Genomic DNA, 11,554 nt, shown 5'->3' with positions numbered 1-11,554 from the left:
ACCTTTTTTCATGAAATAATAATTCTGGTGGGAAGTACTATAGATGAAGACTAAAAAGACAAGTGATTTGCACTCACACCCAAAATCACAGACTTTTCCACCGTAGCCTGTGGGAGTTGCCAAGCTCTCCATCCCTGCATTGACCTCAAGGCTTTTCCAGCAGGACAATGGACTAGCAGTTAGGTTTTGTTTCCAGTACCCCTCCAGGGACTGTTTTACAGTTCGCAGCTCTCATGATTAGGAGAAGTCCCATTTCCAGCCTCTGTGTCTTTAAAGGCATGATCCACATCCATGTCTCCCTCACTGAGTGCCCAGCTCATGCTAGGAAGGCTTCAGCAGAGTTGCTGAGCTCTCTAGTAAGTGAATAAACCCTACCAGTTCTGCAGCAGAGCAGGGTTTCCAAACCCAGGTTGCCCAGAGTATCAATAACTGGACTCACCAATCTGGACAGCCCTTTCCAAGCTTGCTCCTGTGTTTCAGGATAGAAGTTAGTCAACCACCACATGGTCTATGGCTTACGGAGAGATTTCTCAATGTGATAAACAAGTGCTTTTTAGAACAACTAGTTCTACAGCACATGAGAAAACAAGACTTTATTTTTACTTTTCCATTTAGTCCTAAGTAATACCTAGGAACTGATCCAAGAAGCAAGAATAATTCAGCCACTAAGTAAGAGTGTTTGAGTATCCACAATATAATTAAAGTCAACAACCTCATGGAATAAATCGTGCTGAAAACTAGCATACTGACACTAAGCTTTAGAAAGGAACATGTTTTTTAAACACAGAAGCTAGTCAAAAGACTATGAAATAAAAATAAACATGGCACATTTCAGGCATTTAAAGAACTTGATATACATATCTGAATGTGTGTTAGCTCTGGCAGCAAACTCACTCAGCTACCCAAAATTAAAACCAGAAGTAGTTCAAATCCTAGTTCAACCTGGGGAAAAAAAACGTTTCAAAACTAGATTTAAAAAATTCCAAAAAATAAAAGAAAGGGGAAGCAATAAATAGGAAAATCTAGTTTCATATCAATCAAACATTTTTTTCCAAAGTAATTGAAATGACTAATTTACATTTCCATGATGGGTTGGGGAAAAAGGAGTAAAATTGTAACAAGTAAGTGGCAGCGTTTTTCCTTAAAAATATTTAAACACACATCTTTGTCAACTGTCTTGACCTTTCCCCTGAGAAAAATTTTGCCCCCAGCACTACAACTTTCTGCAAAAATAAAAGTTTCCAGTGTGAAAAAACATATTGGTTCTAACAACGTGAATCTGTGTGTAGACTTAGGACTGTTGTAAAAACCACCTTCTGAAGCTCACAGATAGTGTCCCTCTTCTGTGGGTGGGGAAGGTTCGCACATCATCTTACAGCTATTTTCTTTCATGCTTCCTCCAAAATGTTGGGCACTTTAGAAGCTTCCCTTTCCATCTTGTGTAATAACTTCCAGTGACTTTGTCCTGCCCATGGATGTGGAGTACTCCTGCATGTCCAACCTGAAGGATGTCACCCTGGGCTCTGGGACAAATGGCTGCTCAGTTTCCCAGTGGTAAGGAGCAGGACTGAAAATAAACACCATAAAAAGGCCCAGATCCTTCCTACTTGAACCAATTCAGAGGGTGAGAGGATAATTCTTCCTCCACCTGCACTGACTTACAGAATTCAGGCCTGTCTCCACATTAGTCATGACCCTGAAGAGGAGGTTACAATTGGTGAGCTCTGGGTGTTGGTTGGTTGGTTGGTTAGCTGGCTAACTGGGGAGTTTCTTGGCCACTCTGTTATGTTGGTGGTGGCAAATGTTTAAACTGCTGAAATTCAGAGATTAGTGTCCAGACACAACCTCCACGCAGCTGTGATGCTCAAAGTTACTCCTTGTAATCCATCAAGCTACAAAACAAAGCCCAGTGTCCTAGAAAAATCTCAGTCTAGTTATGAATACAGGAGCATTTGGAGTCAGCAGTTGGATGGGAGGTCACTGCTCTCCATTTGTGCTTGATGGAAGAAAGTGAGCCTGGCTCAAGCCTTCAACTCCATGGAATATCACTGAGTTACCTCAAAGACTGATCATCTCTGTTTGGCCAGGACTTCCCAGAACAGCTGTGTTTGGCTGCTAATAGGAAGCTCATGAGCAGAGAAGACTAAAATTTCACAGAAGTCAGACCAAGGTTATTCGGTTCACTGAATAAAGCAACCAAAACATTCAGGGCCAAGAGCTAACTCTGTTGCTTCCTTTGGCTTCACCCCCACCCACCCACACATGTCCACATCCACTGATCAGCATATTTCTCTTTCAGTCTGGGAAGGAAGGAATACACAGGATAATATTAATATTATTTGGATGTTGAAAAAATTGGCAGAGGCTCTTGTGTAGAGATTAAATAAGCCATACAAGAAAATTGCATTGCTTGTACCTCAAGAATCCTACGAAAAACTGAGCAAGCAAAATGTTCTAACTTTGTCTATGTAAACAGAGCATGTTTCTGGGTTGCACTCTTATGGGAAAAGGGAGCAGAAATCTCTCTTCTTTTTCCACACCCATCCCCCTCGCTTCACCACATGAATACAAAAATGTCCTGACCTGATTCATTCTTTGGGATCAGATGAGATTTACCCGCCTTATTTCCTGTACAGACATGGAAAGAGATAAGAAAGCAGCTGTGGTTTCACTCTTCTTATCCATCTGGTAAATAAAAAAAATAACATTAATGCTTCTTTTTTTTCAGCATCATACTGAGATAGCATCTTAGATCCCAAATCTGCCAGCCCTTGTGAAGGCAAGATTGGACTGAAGCATTTCTGTTCTGTCTGTCTTGAATGCAGGAGGCCACTAAAGTATTTACAAGCATCCCTGTAGTATTATATGTGTTTCTTTGTTCTATCTCAGTTCAGTATCTAAAGGATCATAAATGTTGTCTTTGGTAGGTAAATAACTTTTTCTGTGACGCATCAAGCTTGTGGTCTTGGCTTCTGTTAATATCAGATAGAATACAAAGGAATGCTAGGGAGTGGAGGGAAATACACAATACCCAGCTAATTGTGAAATGCTGTTTGTGGCAAGAAGAAAGACATTCCTATTTATTGAAACATGAAATCTGATTACTCTTATCTTCTTGTGCATAACTGCAAACTATATTAATGTTCCTAACATCCCATGCTGGTCAAAACATTTGACTTGATGACCTTCCTTAGTAATTAATTTCACACTGCTTATATGCTCTTTGGGTACACATCTATTGTTTATTTGTATTAAACTTGTCAACTGATTATTTTTGTACAAGAAATTTTGGGTTCTCATAAAGCAGGAAAGAATTTTAAAAGGAGAAGGAAAGATAAAAGGAATTCAAGAAGCATTTGGACAATGTTCTTGGGCATATGGTGTGATTCCTGGGGTTTCCCTCTCAGGGTCAAGACTTGGACTCAATGATCCTGATAGGTACCTCTGACTCAGTACATTCTATGGTTCTGTGATAAATCAGATCTTTTAAATTAGTTTTTCCTTCTTGCTAAAATAGCACTGGACTCCAAAAGACACCACTCTTCCAGAGGTGTCTTTGTCATTAGTGCTCACAATTTTCTTTAAATTGTAAAAGAAACAATAAAGTAATATAAATGGAGAGCAAAGAAGGGGTCTTGATGTGGAAGAACTGGAAAGAAAGGCATAAGAAGGGCTATAAGAACAGCAAATATTGATCACAGCTGGATTAGCAGATCATTAACAGATCATTGACACAGATCTTCTGGACATCCAGACTGGAGCATAAAAATAAATCTCAGTTTAATACCAGTTAAGTCCTAAAACAAGGGACAGAGTACATCTAAGACTTAATAAAAGAAAAAAAATTAGACCTCTGGAGATGATGGTGCTAAGATAAGAACAAGATTGAGCTCTAAGATACCTAGCTGAGGAGACAAAAGAGGATAAGTTCTAATGATACTCAGAGGTGGGAAAAGATGGAGGCAGAAAAGGGAACAGTTACTGCTAATTCCTGCAGGATGTAAAAGATGCATCTAAAATGAGCAAATGGTGGCCAAACTAAGACAAACACAGGAAACATAATGAGGACTCCAGAGGCCATGAATTGAATCTCCTATGAGATTGCAAGACAACTGAATATTGAGAACAAATGCCTACTGGTGCCTATGAATATGTGATTATGAGAGTGTAAGTCTGGCTGAGTGAAATCAGAGTGGTTTGAAATAAAATAACCTTTCCTTTCTGTAGTGTCTTACATTTCCCTCTGTTACTTCAATATTGCAACAATAATTACTACAAAATGAAGTATCAGAAGGCAGTATAAAGACTTCTTATGATGTCCTCAGTATGGAAAACTCTTTATCCAAACCCATCTCGGGTCGTTCTGCAGCTTTGGCAGTGGTCTGTTTGGCAATAAGTTTCTTTCAGTGCTCTTTCTGTTTTGTCTCTCCATCCTTTTAGCCAGGCACTGGGAGGAAACCCAGGACAGGTATACAAGAAAAAGAGCAAGACTCCAGTGCTGCAGGCATGAGGTAAAAGTTTTGGATTCAACATTTCCCCTCATTTGCTGGGACAAAGCTGGTTGGGTTCTTCTCTGCTGAAATTATGTGTCATTTTTTGTCTACCTATGTGATAAAGGATGTCATTTTAAGACTCAGTACAGGTGTCAGAAATCACATGAGAACACACATATGATTCACAACATGTATCAGTCACAGAAGTTGCATTCTACTGTTTTCCACAGTAGAATCTTTCTTTAAAGATTCTTGCCGACAATAACACTTCTGTCCTTCCTGTGCTTTAACTAAAGTTTTTCCTCTCTGTTCCAGTAATAGAATCTGCTTACAATACTTCCTGGCACTGACTGGATTGTATTATTTGGGATTTCTTTTCACTGTCTCCCACCTACAGCCGTGGCTTCACTGGAAAATGTTACTGCACATCTATCAGGAAAATACACTGCATGAGTCACATATTGGGTACCCAAGCAGTTACAACCCTGCTGGCTGGCTAAGATTAGTGACCATGGTGCTTAATACATTTTCATACAGCAGACATTGAATGAGAATCTCTGCTGTGCCTATACTATATACCAAACATCTGTACCCATCTGTAGAACACACCTTCCCCTGTGTTACTTGGTCAAGCATCTGTCTGCCACTTCAGCTCTTTGAGGTAGGTGCCTGTCTTTCTTGATAGTCTTTTCACTAGTGAACTGGAGGAGGAACCAGTGAACCTGCTGGAGGATCCAGTAAATAAAATGCCAGCACTGCACAATAAATAAAACATACTCACTAGCTCCTAAAAACACTCTTGTCTATTTTGAGACCTGATGATCTTGGCTTGGTGATGACAGATGATACACAGACATCCCAAGTTCACTCTCTTTTTCAGCCCCTGGAGTTCTCCTGCATTATCTGATCTCTCTGGGCTCTTCTGTGCTATCACTCCAATAATGATGTGCCACTGACCCCATCCATGATTTCAGGCACTGGATTGCTAAACAGAAATCTGTGCCCTTACTTTATCTGCCCTTACTCTATCTGCCCTTACTCTTGATTGAGTAAGAACATAAGAAAATAATTTATCACAGTGGGTTTGCACTTCCAGAAAGGGACACCATCAGTAAAACAGCAGCAGGAGTGTTAGGAGGAGCTCTGTACTGCCACTAAGGAGAGATCTGCAAGGCTGACATGACAGATGAGAGCTTGGTTTTAGCTCCTTCTCTCCTGCCCTACAGCAAGCACGTGAAATCTCAGACCAGGTTTGTGTCTCCTCCATGCAACACTTAGCACTGAGGCACAAAGCTGACCTTAGGCTGCTCCTGAGAAAAAGATTCCTGACATCTTGCTGCTGAAGCTGCTTCCTGCCAATCTGTGCCTGCCTGGTGGCTGTCCTTGATTCTGCTGAATTGTGTGAGCTCCCTGAAAAGTTACTGGGCCCCAGGAAGTGTGTCTTTTTCATTGCTATCCTGCAGCTACTCCTGTGGTGACATGAAACCCCCTCATCCAAGATGCTGTCCAGCAGTTGCAGTGGAGAAAATTGTCTCAAGATGAGGGGAAAGGGCACAGGGACCTTCTTGACAGCCATCACATCGCTATGACTGCCATAGCTAACTCATACATATGTGTCCAAACTGCACTTGGCTTCAGCGGACTGTGATTTTCTTGGGAAATTAAGTTTCTACGTGGGAATGAACAATGTATACTTGTGAGCCTGAGCAGGTAGCAGAAGACATGGATTCCAGTTGAATAGCAGGAGTCCAGCTAGATCTAAATCAATGTAGCAAGGTCTCAATCTCAGGATACCCTGGGTCCAATCTCAGGACCCCAGTGTCTCCACTCACCATTTGGGAGCATTTTAGTGCAGATAACTTGCCTTTCTTCCCAGTCCCCTCCTCCTCATTCTTAGTGGGAGCTCTTGCTCCTTTTGTCACTGATCTGGGAATGAAGTGGTTTGTGTGTCTGCTTGTCCTGGGACAATTCTCTGGGAATTCCTGATGGTAGAGCTTAGGGAGAAGCAGAGGAGGATAGTGCTTGTCCAGAAACAGAGTTCCCTCCCACACATGTTGCCCATCTGTGACATGTCTGTCTGTCACAGAGAAATGCTCAGAGACAGATTTAATATAGTAAACATAAATAAAGCAGTGCCAAGACTTTGGCTGATCATCACAGCTAGAAATAGAAGCCAACTACTTTGGGAGCTTTGTGTTTGCATGTTTGATGGATTCCCAGAATAAGGACAGACATTCAGATAAACCCAGCCTGAGCTGAAGTAAACAATCCTGCATGAATTTTTAAGAAGGTGGCACTGAAGTGAGTTGGAGAACATCAGTACCATTCAAGGCAATGGGCAAGGAGCAACTCCCAAGCAGCTCATCCTGGGGGGCTTGAAGGTCCCAGCAAGGATGTGAGGGCATGTTATGAGCAGGACTACAGAACCTCTGGCATTGAAAAAGCTAATGATACACTTCTGGGACTTTTGCCCTCTGCCCAGCGCCCAGTCTTACAAACCCAGTAGCACCATAGTACCTTAGAGACCATTGTCACTGTCTGTACTGTCAGGTGTGTCTGATAATTTGAAAGCAGGGACAGGACAAGCAGACACACAAACCACCTAATTTCCATAGGAACAGCCAAAGAATGAATCCCACCCTGTCTTGTAAAATGCTGGTAAAGCAGTTTCTTAAGTTAAAAATGTCCTGGATGCAGTTATCTTTATTATGAAAGAAGAAGGGTTTTATTGTCCCAGATCACAAAGCCAGACTTGCCAAGAAGGAATCCACTGAAATACCAGTGTCAGGACTCAGAGACCAAACAGAAACCTTCCAACAGGGCCCCCAGGCAAAGTGCTAATCCATTTGCTTGTGTTGCTTAAGTCTTGCTTAAGCTTGTGTTGCTTCCTCTGTCAGAGGTGCCTGGTGGGTTCTCTCTGTTCTCCTTTTCCATAGGCTATTTGTTCTTTTTGAAAGGGAGTGCCTGGGGCACATGCAGTAAGGTAGGCAGCTTTCCCTGGGAGCAGCAGTATTATGCTTGAGGCAGAGCTGCCTTCAGAGCAAAAAGAGAAATAAAATCATACCAGGGTCAGAGGACCTGTCACTCACACAGAGACAGGGAGGCAGGAGGGAGCAGGAGGAGGAGAAGGGTACAGAGGAAGCCAGTTTATCCTGGAGACTGAGGGCATATGGGGAGCTTCTTGATTATGCAAATGTATTGTCTTAATATCTTTTTCATAAAATATTCAAAATGCAATAATATTTAAATACTTGCTATTTTTTCAAAATAATATTAAAATATTTACTACACAAATGTATCTTCTTAACACCTGCTTAACATAATATTTTCTCTACTGCTAGAATCCCAGTAGAGCAGAAAACCTGAAAATGTTGCTACAAGATGGGGTCTGAAATCCAGGATGCCCACAGATCCAAAAAAACACAGCTGTCGCTGTTGAGCCGCTAGCAGAGAAAAGACCCAGTTCTCACTGGCAAGAAGGAAAAGCCCTTTATTGTTTTGATTTCATCATATATATAGAGTTTTCAAAGGTCACCCAGATTGGTCAGTCAGAAACCTCCCCCTAGGCCTGACTGGCCAGGCCTGCACCGTCCAAATCCTGGGACATTGTTTTTAATAACATCCAAACCTTATCTTTATTTATAAAACACAAAAGGATTTCTCATGGGAAAGACCTGTGCTAGCCACACACAGCAACTGCTTTGAGAAAACCATGTGGCAAGGAAGTACATTCACCATCAGATCCCAAAAGAACAAGGCAGTTTGTCCAGGAGGAAAGGTCTCGCTGGCAAGGAGTGAGAGATGCAGGAAAATAACAATACAGATCTGTTCAGCTTCAACTGTGCCAAGCAACCAACCAAAAAGACAGCTTTTTCCTCATGGTGAAAGACTGCCATTTCAACTCAATAAAATAGCCATTGTTAGTCACAGGGAGATGGAAGGTGAAGAGAAAGTGTGGCCATATGGCTTACATTCAGGAGATCCGGATGCAGAGGATCTGGGCTCTCTCTTCAGCTCTGCCTACAGGCTTCATCAACAGTCTGGGGTAAGTTACTGTCTGTCTCTTCTGTTTCACAGCCAAAGAACAGAAAAAATTGGCCAAGGAAAATAAAAGTCTTGGTTGCAATGGGAAGTCATGATACATCCAGGATCAACACCCACATTGAATTCCAAAATGCCAAAGAATTCTCTGAGAACAACAGATTTATATTGAAAGCAATACATCTGTATTTTAAAACATGTTTCAGGCATACAGCCCTCCATAATTCAGTGGAGAAGAAAACAGATGAACACTTTTTCTTGAGGCGATTATTCTATTCCTTCCAGTGATTAACAGCAACAGAACAAAAAACCAGGAAAACTGCAAGTTCCCATCCTGCTCTTCTGATAGCTGATTAGAACACCCAAGGACTTGACATTTGTCTGCAGTTGCCCACACAGATAAAGGAACCAGAATGGGACCACACCCATGCTATGTCTTCTGGCAACTATGGCAACTTCTGGCAACTAATGTGCTATATCAGGCCGGACTGAGAAAATTACATAGCAATACCACCAGTGCATCATCTACCAGATAAAAGGCGAGAAATAATGCTGGTGATGTAGACATACAAAACACATGATACAGGTGGCATAGAATCACACTAAGTCCCTAACAAGATGATGAAATGTGGGCTCTTGCCTAGGAAGAGAGGAAGGTGGGAGACATGAAGAATATATGACACTCACAACACAGGGATAGGGAGAAATCTGGAGCACTCACACAGTCCACATGTTTAGGCTGGAAAGTGGATGGGGCTGGCATTTCAGCCTGTGTGTGGACAGCATGTGGGGTTCTCCAGGGGCTGTTGTGATCCATGGAGGATTCCATGGCTTGACCCTTGGTGAGCATGTGGAGAGGAGGACACAGTGCTGTTTGCAGCTGTGATACTGAGGGCAACTCTGCATAGCTGTCACATGTGGAGGCCTGGTGCAGGCAGGGATGCAGTTATCCATGGGCCTTTCCCCTAACCTGGAGAAAAGTGCTGCTTTACAGATCATGCAACTAGCCTGCCTGCCTGGATTTGCAGGTACTTTAGCAGAGAAGGAAGAAATTCAAACGGGAGAACAAGTACTCTCTTATTCAATGTGCATCTTGTGGTTTTGCAGGTTTTTCCACTGAAAATGTTCTTCTGAAGTTTCCTTAGTGACTAAGCCAAAATGGGTCAAAGAGGTATTTGATTCCCAGCTCTGGAAAAAATACTTCTGTGTTCTTTCCTCTACCATTATCAGTTCCCTGTGGTATCCACCCAGCACCTTCCCTCACTGACCCTTACCTGGTGCTGGCCATATTACTCCTTGGTCCTTTACTTCTCTCAAAACAGCCTTTGGCTCTTCCTTGCCCTCCTCTTCCATGATCCTGCAAAGCACTGTTCCTGTTGTATGCTTCAGACAATATTTCCTCCTCCTGTGTCGACTATCCCCACATCTTTGCCAGCCCCTGGGCTGCAGTTAGTGGCACTGAGAGGAAGCCATCCTGTGTGGAGGTGACTAAGAGTGACTAAGTCCTGTGGTCTGTCCATGAGCAAGAGAGAGTTTGTTTCTAATGTTTCTGCCCAGATTTATTGGTTCAACTTCCTTCCAGATGAACTCCCCTCAGCCCCTCAATACAAAAGAAACATGGAGTTCCTGGAGCAGGTCCAGTGGACGACAACAAAGATGATTAAGGGAGTGGAGCATCTCTCTTCTGAGGAAAGGCTGAGGGAGCTGGGCCTGTCCAGCCTCGAGAAGAGATGATGGAAGAGAACCTCATCAATATCTGTAATCTGAAGGGAGGTGTGTCAAGAGGATGGAGCCAGGCTCTGCTCAATGGTGCCAAGCAGCAGGACAAGAGGAAAAGGGCAGAAGCCAGATCTGTAATGCTATGTGCAAATGGGACTGAAGTGACTAAGCTGAGGCACAGATCTTCGTATGCTAAGTCTTGGTTCAACCTGCAGCAGACAAGCGCTAGTTTGCCTCTAAGCAACACTTAGTTATTTAATGTCACACACAAGGGTTCAGGGGGATAAAATAAAAAATTGTTAGTCCCCTTGCTGAACCTCCAGGTCTCTGCAGAGTGCTGCAGAACAGCTGGAGAAGGAGGAGGATTTTCCTGTGGCTTGCTTGTGGTTCCCAAGGTTGTTGGTTAGATGCAGAGCTCTGTAAGGTGCAGAGGGAATTAAACTCCCCAGTGTCCATAACGAAGGTCCTGAAAAGCTATCCCTATAATTAGCTGTGAACACAGCAAGCACAGTCACTGGGGACACTGCTTTTACTCCCAGGCTTGTTTGCAGAACCAGAACTTCATTCATGTCCTATTTTGTTTCCCTGCAGCACGGGGGAAATGTCACGTTGTTGTGCCCAATTTCTGCAGCTGGCTGAGACACTCAGCCACTGAGTGAGGCTGAGACCTCAGCCACTCCTGCATTCAGCAGAATTCAGGCACATATTTTTATATTTTGCCCCTCTACACACACTCAGTGAAGAGGTCATCTGGTGCATCTCAGAGATCATCTCAGCTGTGACAAGGGAAAATGGAGCAGAGGTGGTTTGCCTATCTCTGCTCTCCTCCCCCTCTCCTCTTCTCAGAAATGCCTCATTTAGGAAACAATTCTTGGCTATTTCTTAGACCATGGAGCTCCTGAGGACCCATATTGCCCATTGCCCTGCATTTTAAGGGAGAGGTCCCTGTGAAGGGAGACAGTTTCCTGGTCTTGCCAAAAATCATGAGTACTCTTTTGGCCATACCACTCTTCCTTGGAAATGTGGAGCAATTTTGATTCCCTGTGCCAACTATTACAGCATAAGCCTTGCTTTAGATACAGAGAGGAGAAGGGAGGATGGAGCACCAAAGGAGGCAAATCCAGCTAGGTGGGAGGCAGAGTTCTAGAGAAAAAATGATCCATGTGGAAGACACAAGAGCTGACATAGGGCTGGCACCTGCCTCCCTGCTGTGGTCCTTGTCATGGTGTCAGGCAGTAACATTGGATCCCTTCCAGCTCCTGACTTCTCCCTGTGCCTTGGGGAGCTGTGTTTGCCTCATC

Source organism: Lichenostomus cassidix, chromosome 1Aa, assembly GCF_008360975.1.
Source record: "Lichenostomus cassidix isolate B80296 chromosome 1Aa, HeHo_3.0, whole genome shotgun sequence".
NCBI classification, from domain to species: domain Eukaryota; kingdom Metazoa; phylum Chordata; class Aves; order Passeriformes; family Meliphagidae; genus Lichenostomus; species Lichenostomus cassidix.
Note: the sequence above shows the minus strand (reverse complement) of the source record.